The following is a 22,040-nucleotide window of genomic DNA, read 5'->3' on the forward strand; positions in this document are numbered from 1 at the left end:
CATGAGTGGCATCTATTTTTCGCTCCTGTCCAGTAAATGACAACACAGTGTGCAAAGGAAGTCATACCAGGTTGTAATCAGTAACTTTAATAGATAATCACAATTACCCTTGTTGACCAAGTGTATGACTCATGTGACTCCATTTAGAGGCTAACTACAGATTATCATAAATTATTTTTCATGATCTTTCAAGGCTATTGAATTTATTTTGTAATTTGAGCATTTAAATAAATCTTTCCCACTTGGAAATTTAATGTTTTGCTTCTAATTTATTTGCTTAAAAATAAAGAGGAACAAAAATTTTAAAACAGAAAAGAAAGCTGAAGAAAGGTTTTTTCGTGTTTTTAAAATAGGAAACCGCAAGCACCCATCGTCATATTTATAAGTCAGTGTTTATTTTTATTTTTGTCAGAGGGAATCAATTTAAACTTAAGCTATATTTTATCTTATACCTTTATTACATTTCCTTAAAATTTTTAAAGAAATTCCCAGTAAGAAAAACTTGGGCGCTAATGGGGTAAGGTGGCTACACGCACTGACGCACATTTGATCAGGAAGCTTGTACAGGGTGTTTCAAAAATGACCGGTATATTTGAAACGGCAATAAAAACTAAACGAGCAGCGATAGAAATACACCGTTTGTTGCAATATGCTTGGGACAACACTACATTTTCAGGCAGACAAACTTTCGAAATTACAGTAGTTACAATTTTCAACAACAGATGGTGCTGCGGTCTGGGAAACTCTATAGTACGATATTTTCCACATATCCACCATGCGTAGCAATAATATGGCGTAGTCTCTGAATGAAATTACCCGAAACCTTTGACAACGTGTCTGGTGGAATGGCTTCACATGCAGATGAGATGTACTGCTTCAGCTGTTCAATTGTTTCTGGATTCTGGCGGTACACCTGGTCTTTCAAGTGTCCCCACAGAAAGAAGTCACAGGGGTTCATGTCTGGCGAATAGGGAGGCCAATCCACGCCGCCTCCTGTATGTTTCGGATAGCCCAAAGCAATCACACGATCATCGAAATATTCATTCAGGAAATTAAAATGGCTCAAATGGCTCTGAGCACTATGGGACTCAACTGCTGTGGTCATAAGTCCCCTAGAACTTAGAACTAATTAAACCTAACTAACCTAAGGACATCACACACATCCATGCCCGAGGCAGGATTCGAACCTGCGACCGTAGCAGCCCCGCGGTTCCGGACAGGAAATTAAAGACGTCGGCCGTGCGATGTGGCCGGGCACCATCTTGCATAAACCACGAGGTGTTCGCAGTGTCGTCTAAAGGCAGTTTGTACCGCCACAAATTCATGAAGAATGTCCAGATAGCGTGATGCAGTAATCGTTTCGGATCTGAAAAATGGGCCAATGATTCCTTTGGAAGAAATGGCGGCCCAGACCAGTACTTTTTGAGGATGCAGGGACAATGAGACTGCAACATGGGGCTTTTCGGTTCCCCTTATGCGCCAGTTCTGTTTATTGACGAAGCCGTCCAGGTAAAAATAAGCTTCGTCAGTAAACCAAATGCTGCCCACATGCATATCGCCGTCATCAATCCTGTGCACTATATCTTTAGCGAATGTCTCTCGTGCAGCAATGGTAGCGGCGCTGAGGGGTTGCCGTGTTTGAATTTTGTATGGATAGAGGTGTAAACTCTGTTGCATGAGACGATACGTGGACGTTGGCGTCATTTGGACCGCAGCTGCAACACGGCGAACGGAAACCCGAGGCCGCTGTTGGATCACCTGCTGCACTAGCTGCGCGTTGCCCTCTGTGGTTGCCGTACGCGGTCGCCCTACCTTTCCAGCACATTCATCCGTCACGTTCCCAGTCCGTTGAAATTTTTCAAACGGATCCTTTATTGTATCGCTTTTCAGTCCTTTGGTTACATTAAACCTCCGTTGAAAACTTCGTCTTGTTGCAACAACACTGTGTTCTAGGTGGTGGAATTCCAACACCAGAAAAATCCTCTGTTCTAAGGAATAAACCATATTGTCTACAGCACACTTGCACATTGTGAACAGCACACGCTTACAGCAGAAAGACGACGTACAGAATGGCGCACCCACAGACTGCGTTGTCTTCTATATCTTTCACATCACTTGCAGCGCCATCTGTTGTTGAAAATTGTAACTACTGTAATTTCGAAAGTTTGTCTGCCTGAAAATGTACTGTTGTCCCAAGCATATTGCAACAAACGGTGTATTTCTATCGCTGCTCGTTTAGTTTTTATTGCCGTTTCAAATATACCGGTCATTTTTGAAACACCCTGTATATACAAACACAAGTGTGCTTGAGCATGTGTGGGATAAACTTTCTCAATACCAGGCTTTTACAAGCAGCTATATGCTTGATCGAATTTCGATTATGCAAGCGTTCAAGTAAAGCACGGTTGAGGCTTGTAGAAGCATTCAGCAGTTCTGAGTCAGTCTGTGTTTTCGTTTGCTTTCGTTCTGCAACGATGTGAGAGCTAAGAAACGTTAACTGTGATGTAATGAGGAATTTATTAGGCTTTATGAAAATCATCCATGTTTGTGGAATATTAAATGCAAGGATTATCGTGATAAAAGGAAGAGGGATGCTGCCTGTGATGTACTGCTTGCAAAGTACAAATGATACGTTCCGACAGAAACGAAAGATATGGCCATGAAGAAGAGAAATTCATTAAGAACTCCTTACAGAAGGGAAAAGAAAAAAAGAGAAAGCAGTTTTAAATCAAGGTTTGGTTCTGACGTGATCCACAAACCAGTTTTATGTTTAATTTTGACTTGTTCCGTATTTTTAAACGAACAGGAGACTCAAAGATGCTCTTCTAGTAATTTAGAAGGAACAGAGGTTGTCTATGATATTTATTTACAGTAGCATTGTTAAAATTTAAAAAATTGCTTTTATTTGTTTATGCAATATTTCAGAACACATCGCTTTTTTACATATTTTTCACAATTTTAATCCACAAATTTTTATTGCCAAGGAACTTTTCGTTCATTTACTAAACACACACGCCAAAAAACGTTTTGCATCACCCCGGTTCGCAGAACTCCTGAAGATAGACGTTGACTGTCGATATTGTATCACACACAAAGTACCTTTGACTGAAACTTCCTGGCAGATTAAAACTGTATGCCGGACCGAGACTCGAACTCGGGACCTTTGCCTTTCGCTGGCAAGTGCTCCACCAACTGAGCTGCTCCGCTGCAGAGTGAAAATCTCATTCTGGATACCTTTGACTGTTCAGAGATGTCACTGAACCAGCTTAAAGATGTAAACAAGCATGCATGAGCAGCATCTATGAGATGGAGGTGGTCTGATAGCCGATCAGTTCCAGTTGCATCAGGAAGCAGGTACATGGCTCGTGTTGTCTGTAGTTCAACCTTTCCTACACGCTCAATACTGCAGTCGATAGCGTCCGCATTGTTACTTTGTGCCAGGAAGCCTCTCAACAAGGGATGTGTCCAGGCGTCTCAGAGTGAACCAAAGTGATGTTGTTCGGACATGGAGGAGATACAGAGCGACAGGAACTCTCGATTACAGGCCTCGCTCAGGCCACCCAAGGGATATTGCTGCAGTGGATGATCACAACCTACAGATTATGGCTTGGAGGAACCCTGACAGCAACACGACCATGTTGAATAATGCTTTTCGTGCAGCCACAGGACGTCGTGCTATGACTCAAACTATGTGTAATAGGCTGCATGATGTGCAACTTCACTCCTGACGTCCATGGCGAGGTTCATCTTTGCAACCACGATACCATGCACTGCGGTACAGATGGGTCCAACAACATGCCAAATGTACTGCTCAGGATTGGCATCACATTCTCTTCACCAATGAGTGTTGCATATGTCTTCAGCCAGCCAATCGTCAGAGACGTGTTTGGAGACAACCCAGCCAGACTGAACGCCTTAGACACACTGTCCAGCGAGCGCAGCGAGGTGGAGGTTCCATGCTGTTTTGGGGTGGCATTATGTGGGGCCGACACACGCCGCTGGTGGTCATGGGAGACGCCGTAATGGCTGTATGATATGTGAATACCATCCTCCAACCGATAGTGCACCCATACCAGCTTCATATTGGTGAGGCATTCGTCTTCATGGGCGACAATTCGCACCCCCATCATGCACATCTTGTGAATGACTTCCTTCAGGATAACGACATCGCTTGATTAGACTGGCAAGCATGTTCTCCAGACATGAACCCTATCGAACATGCCTGGCGTAGATTGAAAAGGGCTGTTTATAAACGACATGACCCACGAACCACTCTGAGGGATCTACGTCGAATCGCCGTTGAGGAGTGGTACAATTTGGACCAACAGTGCTTTGATGAACATGTGGATAGTATGTCACGACGAATACAGGCATGCACGAATGCAAGAGGATTTGCTACTGGGTATTAGAGGTACCGGTGTGTACAGCAATCTGGACCACCACCTCTGAGGGTCTGACTGTATGGTAGTACAACATGCAATGTGTGGATTTCATGAGCAATAAAAAGGGCGGAAATGATGTCTATGTTGATCTCTATTGCAATTTTCTGTACATGTTCTGGAACTCTTAGAACTGAGGTGACACAAGACTTTTTTATGTGTGTAGTTCATGAACTGCTCTCTCACAAGTTTAGCATCAAGTGGAATATTTCTAGCATTAGATCTTTGTAACGGTAGCACATTAGAATCCTCTGATGTTAAGCCATCATAAAACATACCATGTTCTATGTCCTTACTATCGAGAGAATCACATAGAGCATAGGTGTGACCTACAGTGGTCACTAAACAATTGTGTAAAGCAACTGTTGCTTTCACCACCTTATCAATACAGCTGACTTCCATATTTATAGCTGTGTGGAAAATCCTAAAGCGTGCTGTTAAGATCCCAAAAAGATTTTCAGTAATGAGCTGAGCTCTGTGTCATCTGCAGTTGTAGATGTTTTTCCATGCAGTTCAAGTCACTCTATCGGAATGATTTCTGTATATCACTCCTCAAGTGAAATGCACCATAAACACAGAGCAGTTTTCGTGAGCTGTTTGCTACTTTTTTCTCTTTTGGAATGTGCAGTGTGTTAGCTTGTAATCTTCAAAAAAATTCAGTATACAATAGAACACACTAGGAGCTTTTACAGAACTTTTAAACAAAAAATAACCAAGTACAGCCCACCGACACTCCAATTACAAGATAAAAATGGTAATATTGCACACAACAACAGGGATAATTGCAAAATTTTGAGGGAATATTTCAGAAACCTTCTCAACTGTAAAGAACCAATTGAAAAAATGGATTTCAGCAACTCAACTTCAACAAGTCCTAACTCAGAACCACCCACCGTCGAGGAACTACAATCAATCATTTTGAATCTCAAAAACTATAAGGCTTCGGGAGAGAACCAAATTACAGCTGAACTGTGGAAAAATGTCAATAGAAATGCCATAGAATCTCTCCAAAACATATTTGAAGAAATATGGAAAACAGAAAGAATTCCGGATGAATGGAAGATGGCCCTCATTCACCCAATTCATAAGAGGGGATCCAGAACAGACCCCAACAATTACAGAGGGATTTCGCTCCTTGACGTAACATACAAAATACTGTCTGAAGTCCTTTTGAACAGAGCAGAACCCCAGCTAGATTGTCAACTTGGAGAATACCAGGCAGGCTTCAGGAAGGGAAGATCCTGCCCAGAACAAATTCTAAACCTCAAAAATCTTATGGCCTACCAAAAATCGAGAGCAAAAGCGTATGTCATCACATTCATTGACTTTCAAAAGGCGTACGACTCCATAGACAGGGAATCTCTAATCTCCATATTAAAAGAATTGAACCTAGACAATAAAACTACAAACCTAATTAGAGAAACCATCACCAACACATACTCCAAAATTAAATTTATGGGAGAACTCTCAGACCTATTTGAGATAAAAACTGGAGTACGACAAGGTGATGGACTCTCTCCATTGTTATTTAACTGTGCCCTAGAAAAAATAGTAAGAGAATGGAACAAGAAAATCAATAGTGGAATCCGACTAGGAACAAAAAACAAAGGCATCAAGGTTAATTGCCTAGCATTTGCAGATGATATGGCCCTACTAGCTGAAACATGGGAAGAAGCCAAAGAACAGATCCTCGAATTACAGAAACAAGCAGAGAAAATAGGCCTTAAAATTTCTTTTGAAAAAACCAAAATAATCACACATATAAAAAAGCCAATGAAATATCTTAAAGTAAGAGACCAAAAGATCGAAATTGTTAAAGAATTCAAATATCTTGGTGAATGGATTAGCTGGAACGCCCTTGAGAAAAAAGCAATAGAATTAAGAAGAAACAAAGTTGAACTAGCCTTTCAGCTTACTAAAAATACTTATAATAAAAAGTCCCTCTCATGGAATTCAAAAATAAAACATTACAACACTGTCATTAAACCAGAAGCACTATATGCAGCTGAGACATTATCTATCACTAACCATGGCCCAATTGAAAGGCTAGAGATCAAAGAAAGAAAAATATTGAGAAAAATTTTAGGCCCCAAATTTCATAACGACAAACTAATTCATACCAAAAATGAAACACTCTACAAAACCACAGAAAAACTTTCGGATACAATGAGGAAAAGAAGAATTGAGTTTTATGGGCACATTCTCAGAATGAACCAAAATAGACTTACAAAAAGAATGTTTGACTACTTCAGGAATAAAAAATCCAAACCAAATTGGTTTATCCAAACAGAGAAAGACTTAAGAGAACTACACATCACAGAAAAAATGCTCACAGACAGGACCGCAAAAATGATAAGCAAAGACAGAAAAGAGGGATTCCAGCTCCAAAATAGAAAGAAAAGAACGATTGTAATCTCTGATGAGGAAAGAAAAGCAAGATCAGAAAGAATGAAGCAGTACTGGGCGAAAAGAAAGGCACAGAACACACAGAAGTGATTGATTCAACGTACCCCAAAGTTGGGTGAAACGAAGAAGAAGAAGAAGAAGAACACATCCATCTCATATTTTGCAATTTGTGCCAAAATAAAACAGAATAAATCTGTAACTGACATCTTTATGCCAGTTAGGACCATACTGTGTGTATGCACATAATTAAAATAAAATTGCACAATTCCTGCTGGAGGCACAATCTCATGCTTTCCATTAATACATTCAAGACAGTATGGAAAATTCCACCTCTTTTCAAAATCTTTTGCCGCTGTGGTCCACTCATGCTCTGTTTTAGGAACCTGAAAAGTGAATAATCCTATCGTTAAGCATGTTACCCAAAAATTATATACGAACATGATTTCTGAAGTACGGTATATTACTGTTACATCTGTTACATACTAGGAAGGTTGACCAATTACAAAATAGACAAGGAGGATGGAGTATGCTTGTAAGCAATACAGTACATTGAAGTTTGTAACTTACTGGTTCAAATGGCTCTGAGCACTATGCGACTTAACTTCTGAGGTCATCAGTCGCCTAGAACTTAGAACTAATTAAACCTAACTAACCTAAGGACATCACACACATCCATGCCCGAGGCAGGATTCGAACCTGCTGCCGTAGCGTCGCTCGGTTCCAGACTGTAGCGCCTAGAACCGCACGGCCACTCTGGGCGGCTGTAACTTACTCCATGCAATACAAAACCAAAGTCTATTATCAGACGAGTCTTATCATCCACTTCTCTTGTTTGAAGCAGGCTCTTCTGCTTTATGTAATGCAGTAATAAATAGTGTATATTTATATTTGTATTATGAATTTTTTATGTATACCCTATTTTTTCCATTATCTTATGTACATCTGTTATACTGGGTATTCCATTTATATGATGATCACCTGTGTGGCGCAGTAGATGCCGGGCAGCGAGCGCTCCGTTGCCCAGCGATGATTCCCTGTCGTTTGTCCACAGCTGCGGTACAACATGACTACATTTAAAATATAAGCAAATAAATGTTGTACTGACCCATGTCATGCGAGCAGATGCTGGAAATGCCTGCCAATATTTTCCACGCATTTCTGATATCTATTCAATAAATTATTAATCACATGATGTAATTCTCTCTGAGATATTGAATTAATTGGTTCAAGGATATTATCCTTGAGTTCCTCTACCACGTGAGGATTTGTTGGGTACACTTTGTCCTTCAGTGCACCCCACCAATAAAAGTCGTATGGAGTTAATTCAGGACTTAACAGCGGGCCAGATGTTGTTACTAATCATTCTTTCATCGAACACATCGTGAATTGCGTGCAAAAAGCATTGGAAGTGTAAGCCCTTGCCGAACCCTGTTGAAAAAACGCAAAGCTTCGTTCTCTTTCACTAACCCTGTGCACAGGATCACTAGGTCGAAGTTCTTGTAATATTAATGCTTTTAGGGCCTTAGCCCAAGCAATTTAGCACCTGTTTGTACAGAGGTGCACGAAATTTGTGTTAGCTGTGAAAGACGTCTAAGAGACTTTTTAGGGGAATTTTCCAGGCGGCGTGCAATGTCATCGAGACGAACTTCTGTGAGCACTGTACTTCGCCGTTAATGCTTCTTGCCTTGTACACTTCCCGTTTCACGAAATTTATTCACTAATTTGTGTGTCCGCAGCTCGTGGTCGTGCGGTAGCGTGCTCGCTTCCCGCGCCCGGGTTTCCGGGTTCGATTCCCGGCGGGGTCAGGGATTTTCTCTGCCTCGTGATGACTGGATGTTGTGTGATGTCCTTAGGTTAGTTAGGTTTAAGTAGTTCTAAGTTCTAGGGGACTGATGACCATAGATGTTAAGTCCCATAGTGCTCAGAGCCAGAGTCACTAATTTGTGAACTGCATCACGACTCAGAACTCGAACACTTGCAAACTTCTCTTCAAACAATCTCCGAACAGTACGAGTGGCCTCTGTATGCATATACAAATCGTAAATAAACACTCGTTTTGGAATAGAATAATTCGCTCTTGCCATTATTGCATTCGCAAATTTCACTGCTATACTCGTGATGCCTGTTTCATTGCTCAAATGACACTGGCTGACAAGGTGCGTATGTCTGTACGGCATTCAGGCTAAAACCCACAAAAAAGGGGGGCATAGTGCGGACCCACTCAACCAGCAGGCGTGGCTTCCGTCGGCGGGCGGGCAGGTGGTCATCAGACAAATGGGACACACTGTGTGTAACGACGACATCCATACAAAGAAATTTGTCTATGGATGAATAAATAAATAAAATAATTAGGAGTGTTACACCTTATTTTCAGAAGGAAACTACTAAAAAGCAGTAGTTGTTTCACATCCTTTTGAAGAAGTGTTGGAGGCAGATAGTCCACTAGATAGATCGGAGATATTGAATTTGGCTAATACAAGTAGGTCTGCAAAAGAGCCTCCAGAAGAAACATTAATAGCAACAAAAGAAAGGCGACCCAACACGATTATCTTTTTTTTTTTAACCACTCTTTAGACGATGTATCCCGTTTCCACTTTTCATTTTTCTTTAACACAAGAAAAAGACTGCCACAGTCAGTACATCGTTGTCTGAGATCGACATTTTCCACTGTAAATAAACTTCGGCTTGTACAAGCATGCTTGAGCCCATGGAGGTTTTCGAAAAGATGACATTGACCGAACTTCTCTTTCAACAGTATGGCTCCAAGAAAATTCTGTACAATCAGTTTTTCTTACACACCCGAAACATTTGCAAAAGGTATGTTAATTCAAAGATTAAAATTCTACGATTTCAAGTTCATGTTTCTGTATAATATGTATGTATCACTGATAATCGAGAAGTGTTGAGTAACTCACTTTCTGTCTTCATCATGTACCAAATTGAAAGCTAACACTGATTTAACTGGACTAAACAAGACACTGTGTAGATTTACCATTCTAGGTATTTCCATAAATATTGGTGTTACTGAACAGTGTTTCATCTAATGTAACTGAAATGTTCCATTACGTATGACAATCAAGATGTATTTATGTTTCCTTGGAAGGAGGGTATAGCTAACTTAGTTTTCAATTTCTCTTATTCAGCCATAGCTCCGAAAGTAATTGAATACACATATGAAGTAAACGTTCACAGTTATGTGAATATTTAAGGCTGTAGTTTTGTGAACATCTCACTTTGTTTGGTGTATTATGTTGTACAACATTTTTGTTGCACTGTCTTTGCTAGTTATTGGCAGTTATGTTCTAGGAGTAATTAATACAGCACCAGTTTGTTGATTTTGGGAGGGTTCCTTCAGGTCATTTGAATAAATTAATTTCGCTTTCCACCTCATTAGCTCCTTACACATAGCTTTTACCCAGGAATTATTTCATGCTGTGTACAGAATTTAAGAGGGGAGGTGTTGGAACACTGACGTGTTTCTGCATCTACACAGTATGTTATAAAGACATTATCATGTTCTCCACATTGTCATGTGGAAACAAATTTATAAAACTCCTTTTTGATGAATATCAGCCTTTGCACACAAGAGAATATTTGAGAAGAAAAGTCAGGTACACTGTTTAAATTATGAGACTACTTATGCTGAACAAGTCTGTCTGGTATAATTATTTAGTGAATCACAGAAATTAACATTTGGACTGTGTGAAATTCAACTGTGTATCTGGGATAGGCACAGCAAATGAACATTTCTTTTATTTGATGCACTATTAATTGACATTCTCCATTTAAAAATACCATTATTGATTAAAAAGCATTCGCACTACCTTCTTGTTAACTTTATCCACTACTTTGGAACATTGAATATGCACCAACCACTAATCCAAAATTAGATATAACACACAACTTTGTATCTCTAACTGTTGGACCAGTTGCATTAAGAGCTTGTTAACTGACAGCACCCACAGAAATACAGTGTGATAGTTAAACAAGACACCCCAGCAGAAATATTTTATATGTTCACAGTTTACATTTTTTCATTAAGTGTGTATTAATTGTAGCTTCGCACATGGGAAGAATCTCAAATTGTCTGCTTAACACAACAATGTTTTTGTTAGAGTAATGAGTATTTTATGAACAAGATAAATAGTTGCTGAAAAATGGAATTTATATTTCTGGAAAGGACTAAGAATATAATTTTTTAGTGGGCTGTAACATGCTGTTCATGACAAAGACTGTAACACCTTCAACCATCTGTTAAAAAAAACCACAGTTCTTAATGTTTTCCATCTGTTTATTTTCTTTAGGGAGACAGAATACACTGCAGGACCACCAGAACTTAGTCAGGCATCCTCTGAAACTGCTAAACTGAAGAGGAACTGTGAATGCCTCATAACAAAAACTGCACAATACAAAAAACAAATTAATACTCTTCAGCAGACTAAGTGACGATTAAAGAAGAAAGTGGCTTCTTTGAGTGCTGTCATTAAGGCACTGAAAGATAAGCATCTTGCGGATGAATGTTCACTTGGGATTCTCCACAGTTCTATTCCATTTGACAATAGAATGAAGATGTGCACAACGTGATAGGTAGTTGGCCAAACATTAATTCATGTTGAGTTATTTTATCAAACTTATTTATTTGCTTCTTCATTGTTTAAATAATATACAACAAAGACAGATTATTTTGTTAGCTCTTCAGATATATGTGGTGGTCACAACTGCAATCAGTCTGTTACACATTAGTAAATAGCTGCTGCAATACCTCATTCTGAAGCCAAACAATGAAAAGTATTGGTTTGTATGTCACAAAAATTGGAAAAGACATCGTCGCTTCTTGTAAATCTGGCATTTATTCGTCTAATCGGATGTTGTGTCAGACGATCGTAAGAATAACTAAAGAAAGAACTCAAATTTGTTAATAAATTAACAGAATTGTATCGTTTACATCGAAGACTGGCATATACTAGCTATTCATAGTATTGCATTAAAACTATTTTTAAACAGAAGAAATGTGAGCTTTCGCCTTTACGAGATTCTATTTTAAACAAAAACTTTTAAACAACCATTTTGATGATGTTAGATGTGTATATGGTGCAATTAGCGACTGTAAATACACACACCGCTATACTACACTGGCAGTGTTTTGGTCAGAGTGTCATGGCGGCGAGCCACGCCCCCATTGCTTGAAAACGTAGTACGGATATTAGACTGTGGTACGGCTGAGATACGTAGCTTGAGCCCTGTGGAGGCACGTGGATTTTGTGCATGCTAGCGCAAGACGCAGTGAGACGCACTTCTCCGCACTGCGCGAGCCCATGACGTCACTGCATGGGCCGGCCATCGCCGTGTGCAGCATTGGTATGCTCCGGACTATAGGCTGTGACAGCCGTTGCGAGCCGTCTACAGCGGCGAGTAGAGCTGTGCTTAGAGCAGTGGTGACGTGGCGATTTCTCTGTTTCTTCTTAACGCAGAAAATGCGCACAGAAACTAAACGTAATTTGCAGAGGAAGGAGATCATGTTAGAAGGGAAGTAAAGGAAAAACTAATCAGTGGTGAGTACTGTACCACACGCACTGAAACGAATCTTAAAAGTTAAATTTGGACAATATTTAAGCCTATAGTGGTTGGCGCGGGAAAAATGTTAATTTTGTTTGCTGTTCACTGTGCAGTGAAATTTACACTCATTCAAAAGGGTCGGCCGCGCGGGATTATCCGAGCGGTCTCAGGCGCTGCAGTCATGGACTGTGCGCCTGATCCCGGCGGAGGCTCGAGTCCTCCCTCGGGCACTGGTGTGTGTGTTTGTCCTTAGGCTAATTTAGGTTAAGTAGTGTGTAAGCTTAGGGACTGATGAACTTAGCAGTTAAGTCCCATAAGATTTCACACACTTTTGAACATTTTGAACAAAAGCGTCAAGAGGCACTCCGCACATTTCTAGCCATCCATGTGTGTCTAATACACAAGGGTCTTGTGAGGATGAGACATGCCTTCCTAAAAGGCCTAAAGGTGTAATTATCGATAAAAACGTGGAGGTGAAGGTTTTTTGGATTGTGTTAAGGTGTATGTCGACACTGGATAGATTTACGGAGAAGTATCCGCAAAAGCTTTTATACGACATCCCGCAACCGCGTCACAGCACATGGCAAAAAGTGCTAAAAGCCTAATTATTCCGCTTTACGCTGTTAAAACATTATTTAATGCGATTGCAATTTCGACTCGGGGGCCACTTTGAAGCATTCTGAAAGTAATCACTCGCCAAATATAATACACGTAATTATGAAATTGACGAACGTTGAAAGTTAAAATTTCAGAGCTGCTTACGTGGGATGTTGTAACCATGGGATATATGTGATGTAGAATCTACTACGACTGAAAAATATTCAGAAGAAATAACTTCATTACATATTTTTTGGGTCACTGACCTCCCCATAAGACATATCAAATCTTCATAAGTTGCTGGTGACAAGTTTGAAATAAATCCTTTCCCAGGGTTACCAAACCTTGCTATATGATCAGCCAAACAAGAATCATAGTGTGTATTTAATTTCAGACATATCATGAAGTTTCCATTTTTCACAGAGCTGAACGCTGATTTGTCTCCACGAAATGCTAGACCCATAGAAGCTAACTTCTTAGTTACAGCAACACCTCTTTCTTAGCACATTTCTCCATTATGGAACTTCATGTTCATGATGGATGAGCAACCATTTGTCAATTCTGTTTATCTCGTTTCCTCTGTTTTTCAGTTTTAAAATGTAGTCTCTGTGAGAGGTAGAACTATCATGTTCATCTGTCCAATCACTGCAAACTGAGATGCACCAACGAGTAATTTACAACATGCACAGAAAAATGGCCCTTGACTGGGACAATCTACAAGATATTCGTGGTTGATAATTTTCTCATTCACCAAAATCGTCTGAAACAATTTTTTTGCTGCAAAATCACTGGGATCTGTCGGCGTATCGCTGCGAGGACATAGAAAAATCATAATTTTTTTTTTGAGCAACACCATTTCACCAAATAATCCAGTGTCTGGTCATTGTTTTCGCAATAAAATTTGTCATTACTGGGAACAGGAAAATCCTTTGGTTTAGAGCGTGTAGATGCTTGACATCTTTCTGGATCTCCGAAAGTTAGAACTTCGCATTCTGTTTACCGTTTAGAACTCTAATTTTGTCTGTACTTACAGAGCTATACTGTTCATTGTTACTGTTTCGAACAGCAACCTCACCTGAATGTTCAGAGCAACACGGTTCACTTTCACCTTTACCACTAAAATGAGTCCAGTCATGGTATTTTCTGTAAAAGTTTACTATCCTTCTGTCTTTTTTCTTCAGCTTTCTTTCGATATGCAGCACCACTTAACCTAGATCGTCCATCCATACCGTTACCATGAACTGCAAGGAAAAAAGGTCTGCGATGCAGTGTGTTGCAAACTGAACATACAGTAGACTCTAGAGTCTAGACCATCCAGCATAATGTGGCGGAAGGTCAAGCTGGGAAAAAAAAACTTGATAGGCCCAAGGTTTACAAATTCTCTCTTCTGAATCCAGTACTACCATTAAAAACACCCGTTTATATACCAAAACCCAATTTTATTAACAATTTCTGACTTCCATAATAACTAAAAGTTTTTTTTGTTTATCACCCATTTTGGACTGTAATTAAAACACAAAGGAGCGCAGAAAATAATAAATTAATAACGCACACACTTTGACCAGCTGATATGCAACTGAAGAAACGAACAACACAGGGTTGCCAAGAGAGCTGCTCTCTACGTGTGTTCAGTTGTTGTTTGTGAGCGCTTCTAAGAGACGTTTTTTGAAGAGTGATTCCCGTAATTTATTCAGTATTATTCCTTAGATTATTATTATTATTATATTATAATATAATAGTATAATATATTATATTATTATTATATTATTATAATATATAATATATTATTATTATTTCTTTCCTTTCTCAGACGTTACGTCTGGTTAAAAATGGAAAGTGACGCGGACCTTGATCAAGCGTGACTTCCTGTTAACTGTACAGTATATGTTACATTGCATTTAGGAACTTTCGGGTAATTAAACATGTATCAATAGTTACACATTTCTGTAGTTGTATATATACGTTTGGATGTAGCTGTATTGCGTTGATGTACTGGTGGATATTGTGTGGTATGACTCCTGTAGTTGATAGTATAATTGGTATAATGTCAACTTTATCCTGATGCCACATGTCCTTGACCTCCTCAGCCAGTTAGATGTATTTTGCAATTTTTTCTCCTGTTTTCTTCTGTATATTTGTTGTATTGGGTATGGATATTTCGATTAGTTGTGTTAATTTCTTCTTTTTATTGGTGAGTATGATGTCAGGTTTGTTATGTGGTGTTGTTTTATCTGTTATAATGGTTCTGTTCCAGTATAATTTGTATTCATCATTCTCCAGTACATTTTGTAGTGCATACTTGTATGTGGGAACGTGTTGTTTTATTAGTTTATGTTGTATTGCAAGTTGTTGATGTATTATTTTTGCTACATTGTCATGTCTTCTGGTGTATTCTGTATTTGCTAGTATTATTATTATTATTATTATTATTATTATTATTAATGTTAGTATTCCTTAGATTTCGTTCCTATTGAACAATGTACATGGCTATTTTTTAGCCAATAGTATCAAACGTATCTGATGACTGGCAAACTAAGAGTCCAATGTTCACGAACTGAGCGCAGGGAGCAGAAACAGATATCCTGAAACGCCATCCTGGGAAGGTTCCGAGTGGAGGTGGTTTGCCATTGCCCTCCTCCGACCTATTACGAAGTGTAGAGCGTGTTTTTGTACATAGAGGATAACTGCGATGAGTTCTGGTACTGTGTGGTGTCGTGTTTGTGTTTTCACGAATGAGGAGGGAGAGGTTGAAACTCGGTGCTGGCGCACAGTGTAATTCTCTCGAAAAGCATCGAGGCGGCCGCCGAGCTTGACATCCCCATCCGACGGACGAATCACCATCAACAGTGTCACATGTCCTCTCTTCATGAGAGATTGTGGAGAGGTTTGGAATTTAATCCAGGACATTGGCGCAAAAACTGGCCATCAAATAGTTGAAACTACTATCTCCTACCCTGGCCGGCCAAGCGTCATCCAGCACCAGGATTCGATTTGGCTTTAAATATACAATCCGCGCCCCTAGCACGAGCACCACACCAACAAAAATATGCTTTGCTCTATGAGTTAATGCCGCGAATTCTGGATACTGAGCGCAATACATTAGTGTACGGTACTTCTCGCGAATTTTAACTTGGCACGAGCGGGGTTTGCAGGCAGGAGGGAGAGAGGACGAGCTATGCTGTGTGGAGTGATGGGTTGCGAGGGGGGCAGAACAAACTGCACCTCCATGTATTGTACGTACACAGTGCAGGCAACAGAAACCTGTGTTTTCAGCTTCCATGAACTCCTGATAATCGGCTTTCTTTTCCGAAATGGAGTACAAGATAACCCTGTGATGAGCGAGCAAGCGCATCATCACTCATTTTCGTAAAAATCGCAATGAATACAGCACAACAAAAGACAGATAGCGACAGAGAGCTCAGCTCAGCAACAAAGACGACAATGCAGTCAACGCCGGCTAATGGTGGCAACGAATATCTGCAAATCACTAGGACACGGTTGCTGCTGACTACTATCGATCGTAAATGGGTAGCTGCGTACCAGGTTGTTGTGTGTTTAACAACTAGTGTCTAGTGCTCTTTTTGTTTGTTTTTGTGACTGACTGAACATGTCTGAAAAGAATGTCAAGCAGTATTTACGACGTTTTACAAAAGAGTAGTTAAGTGATAAACAATTAAATGATGGTCGTTAGAGGCGCCCAGGGAACCTAGTAGTGCACAGTGTAAATATTGCCAATGCAACTTGAATGTGCGTTTCTCAGATTTACTTCTGCATGGAAAAAGTAAGAAACATTTAAAAGCAGCTGAACTTTTTTCATCTTCACGACGGTTAACGTTGCCATTTCAATCTTTCAAGCGTACGAAGGTGCAGCTGCTGTAGCTACTCTTACATTGTTTTTAGTTATTCACTGTGCAGTTAGATCCGTTGATTATCTTTCAGATTTAACCGAGAAATATTTTCAAATTGTTGACCGTGCGTCTCTTTTACAGCTACACCGTACGAAGAGCAGTGCTTTGATCAGGAACATTCTCTTCAAGTATTTTAAATCGGAACTGCAGAACGATGTTGGTAATGGACATTTCAGTCTCGTTATAGATGAATCTAAAGACATTTCTGTCACCAAATTGTTGGCTGTGTGCATTGTATATTTTTCAAAACAACAAAGCAGAGATTTTTCCACATTTTTAGGAATTGTTGAACTAGAACAGGGGAACGCTGAATGTATTGTTACTGCAGTAAAGTCATTACTTTCAGATTGTGGTCTAGACATTAAACAAATGAGAGGAATTGGTACGGATAATTCCTCAGTAATGGTGGGTATTAACAATGGGGTTTACCAGAAACTGATATGTGAGGTCCCTAATTTTGTATTGATCCCCTGTGTTTGCCATTCAGCTCAGTAAGCAGTGTCCTCTGCTGCCCAAAGCTACGCAGGAATCTTGAGTTCTTAATTTGTGACACTTATTCTTGGTTTTCTAAATCTTCTTCTCGACAAACCAGGTATAGGGAGTTGTTTAAAGCCGAACCCCTTAAAATTATACACCAATGAGACACAAGGTGGCTATCGATTGAAGTTTCTGTTAATCGCATTTAAAGTCAGTGGCTTGAACTACAGACACATTTTGAAATATCCAGCCATCAGACTAAGTGCTACACAGCTGAACTATTGTATACTATGTACTCTGATGCCATCACTAAGCTTTATCTTTTGTTTCTTAGACCAACTCAAGAAGGACGTCAAAAGGCCAATAAATCATTCCAATCAAGAACAGTAGACCGTTCAAAGCTACTGCAAGACTTAGTTCTTCTGATTGTAGGTCTTGAGGCGGATTGTTGTCCCCAGTTATAAGGGGAATTTGCTAACGTTAGACGTTAGAAATACAAATCCCCTAATATTTATCTTGGCCACGAGGTAGAGGTATCGTTGGTAAATAAGATGAAAGAACATAAAATTACCGCAGAAAACGATAAAGTTTTTCGCAGTACATGCGAAAATTTTTTGCTTTCTTAACAGACGAGCTACAGAAGCGACTGCCGGATAATGGCAAGGTTTTGCAAAAAGTGTGCCTAATTGCTCCAGAACAGTGTTTGATGGTGGTGAAAGAAAATATAAACCCGCTAGCTCAGGAATTTCAATTACCTGACACAGAAATAACAAAAATTGACTTTCAGTGGCCACAATTAACTACTGTTCAATGTAAAAATGTCGACAACACAGTAGAACTTTGGCAAGAGATCGAATCATATAAAGACGCTAGCTCTCAAAATCCATTTCAGGAGCTCCCAGATTTTGCAATGATGCTTTTCGTGTTGTTTTTGTTGTTGTGGTCTTCAGTCCTGAGACTGGTTTGATGCAGCTCTCCATGCTACTCTATCCTGTGCAAGCTTTTTCATCTCCCAGTACCTACTGCAACCTACATCCTTCTGAATCTGCTTAGTGTATTCATCTCTTGGTCTCCCTCTACGATTTTTACCCTCCACGCTGCCCTCCAATACTAAATTGGTGATCCCTTGATGCCTCAGAACATGTCCTACCAACCGATCCCTTCTTCTGGTCAAGTTGTGCCACAAACTTCTCTTCTCCCCAATCCTATTCAATACTTCCTCACTAGTTACGTGATCTACCCTTCTAATCTTCAGCATTCTTCTGTAGCACCACATTTCGAAAGCTTCTATTCTCTTCTTGTCCAAACTATTTATCGTCCATGTTTCACTTCCATACATGGCTACACTCCATACGAATACTTTCAGAAATGACTTCCTGACACTTAAATCAATACTGGATGTTAACAAACTTCTCTTCTTCAGAAACGCTTTCCTTGCCATTGCCAGCCTACATTTTATATCCTCTCTACTTCGACCATCATCAGTTATTTTGCTCCCCAAATAGCGAAAATTCCTTTACTACTTTAAGTGCCTCATTTCCTAATCTAATTCCCTCAGCATCACCCGACTTAATTAGACTACATTCCATTATCCTTGTTTTGCTTTTGTTGATGTTCATCTTATATCCTCCTTTCAAGACACTGTCCATTCCATTCAACTGCTCTTCCAAGTCCTTTGCTGTCTCTGACAGAATTACAATGTCATCGGCGAACCTCAAAGTTTTTATTTCTTCTCCATGAATTTTAATACCTACTCCGAATTTTTCTTTTGTTTCCTTTACTGCTTGCTCAATATACAGATTGAACAACATCGGGGAGAGGCTACAACCCTGTCTTACTCCCTTCCCAACCACTGCTTCCCTTTCATGTCCCTCGACTCTTATAACTGCCATCTGGTTTCTGTACAAATTGTAAATAGCCTTTCGCTCCCTGTATTTTACCCCTGCCACCTTTAGAATTTGAAAGAGAGTATTCCAGTCAACATGGTCAAAAGCTTTCTCTAAGTCTACAAATGCTAGAAACGTAGGTTTGCCTTTCCTTAATCTTTCTTCGAAGATTAGTCGTAAGGTCAGTATTGCCTCACGTGTTCCAACATTTCTACGGAATCCAAACTGATCTTCCCCGAGGTTGGCCTCTACTAGTTTTTCCATTCGTCTGTAAAGAATTCGTGTTAGTATTTTGCAGCTGTGACTTATTAAGCTGATAGTTCGGTAATTTTCACATCTGTCAACACCTGCTTTCTTTGGGATTGGAATTATTATATTCTTCTTGAAGTCTGAGGGTATTTCGCCTGTTTCATACAACTTGCTCACCAGATGGTAGAGTTTTGTCATGACTGGCTCTCCCGCGGCCGTCAGTAGTTCCAATGGAATATTGTCTACTCCGGGGGCCTTGTTTCGACTCAGGTCTTTCAGTGCTCTGTCAAACTCTTCACGCAGTATCGTATCTCCCATTTCATCTTCATCTACATCCTCTTCCATTTCCATAATATTGTCCTCAAGTACATCGCCCTTGTATAGATCCTCTATATACTCCTTCCACCTTTCTGCTTTCCCTTCTTTGCTTAGAACTGGGTTTCCATCTGAGCTCTTGATATTCATACAAGTCGTTCTCTTATCTCCAAAGGTCTCTTTAATTTTCCTGTAGGCGGTATCTATCTTACCCCTAGTGAGATAGGCCGCTACATCCTTACATTTGTCCTCTAGCCATCCCTGCTTAGCCATTTTGCACTTCCTGTCGATCTCATTTTTGAGACGTTTGTATTCCTTTTTGCCTGTTTCACTTACTGCATTTTTATATTTCCTCCTTTCATCAATTAAATTCAATATTTCTTCTGTTACCCAAGGATTTCTACTAGCCCTCGTCTTTTTACCTACTTGATCCTCTGCTGCCTTCGCTACTTCATCCCTCAAAGCTACCCATTCTTCTTCTACTGTATTTATTTCCCCCATTCCTGTCAATTGCTCCCTTATGCTCTCCCTGAATCTCTGTACAACCTCTGGTTCTTTTAGTTTATCCAGGTCCCATCTCCTTAAATTCCCACCTTTTTGCAGCTTCTTCAGTTTTAATCTACAGGTCATAACCAATAGATTGTGGTCAGAGTCCACATCTGCCCCTGGAAATGTCTTACAATTTAAAACCTGGTTCCTAAATCTCTGTCTTACCATTATATAATCTATCTGATACCTTTTAGTATCTCCAGGGTTCTTCCATGTATACAACCTTCTTTCATGATTCTTAAACCAAGTGTTAGTTATGATTATGTTGTGCTCTGTGCAAAATTCTACCAGGCGGCTTCCTCTTTCATTTCTGTCCCCCAATCCATATTCACCTACTATGTTTCCTTCTCTCCCTTTTCCTACACTCGAATTCCAGTCACCCATGACTATTAAATTTTCGTCTCCCTTCACAATCTGAATAATTTCTTTTATTTCATCATACATTTCTTCAATTTCTTCGTCATCTGCAGAGCTAGTTGGCATATAAACTTGTACTACTGTAGTAGGTGTGGGCTTCGTATCTATCTTGGCCACAATAATGCGTTCACTATGCTGTTTGTAGTAGCTTACCCGTATTCCTATTTTCCTATTCATTATTAAACCTACTCCTGCATTACCCCTATTTGATTTTGTGTTTATAACCCTGTAGTCACCTGACCAGAAGTCTTGTTCCTCCTGCCACCGAACTTCACTAATTCCCACTATATCTAACTTCAACCTATCCATTTCCCTTTTTAAATTTTCTAACCTACCTGCCCGATTAAGGGATCTGACATTCCACGCTCCGATCCGTAGAATGCCGGTTTTCTTTCTCCTGATAACGACATCCTCTTGAGTAGTCCCCGCCCGGAGATCCGAATGGGGGACTATTTTACCTCCGGAATATTTTACCCAAGAGGACGCCATCATCATTTAATCATACAGTAAAGCTGCATGCCCTCGGGAAAAATTACGGCTGTAGTTTCCCCTTGCTTTCAGCCGTTCGCAGTACCAGCACAGCAAGGCCGTTTTGGTTATTGTTACAAGGCCAGATCAGTCAATCATCCAGACTGTTGCCCTTGCAACTACTGAAAAGGCTGCTGCCCCTCTTCAGGAACCACACGTTTGTCTGGCCTCTCAACAGATACCCCTCCGTTGTGGTTGCACCTACGGTACGGCTATCTGTATCGCTGAGGCACGCAAGCCTCCCCACCAACGGCAAGGTCCATGGTTCATGGGGGGCTTTTCGTGTTACCTTGGTCAAATGCTGAGGTCGAAACAGTATTTAGCATGCTCAGGAATGTGGAAACCTCCCTCAGGAATAGACTTGAAACCAATATGGTAAACGCAGTTCTCGCTGTTAGGGCCGGACTTGGACGTGTGAACAAGTTCTGTCATAAGTACATGTTACCAGAGCAGGCCTTGAAGCAAATTGGCACAATGACGGCGTACCGAGGAGATCAACAATCCAGCACGTCAGCTGAAGAAGAGGCAGTGGACGATGTGGGTGAACAGTTATTATTTTAACCAACGTAGGTTTTAAGTATCTTTAAATTTGCGCATCTTCACGTTTTCGTGCTGCAATTACTGGTCCATTAAATTTTGGGCATGCTGCGCATGATTTCGGCTTCTTCTAATATTTCGGCTGTATACTGTCCAGCCATCTATCTTTCGGTGCG

Source organism: Schistocerca serialis, chromosome 3 (genome assembly GCF_023864345.2).
Source record: "Schistocerca serialis cubense isolate TAMUIC-IGC-003099 chromosome 3, iqSchSeri2.2, whole genome shotgun sequence".
Taxonomy (NCBI): Eukaryota; Metazoa; Arthropoda; class Insecta; order Orthoptera; family Acrididae; genus Schistocerca; species Schistocerca serialis.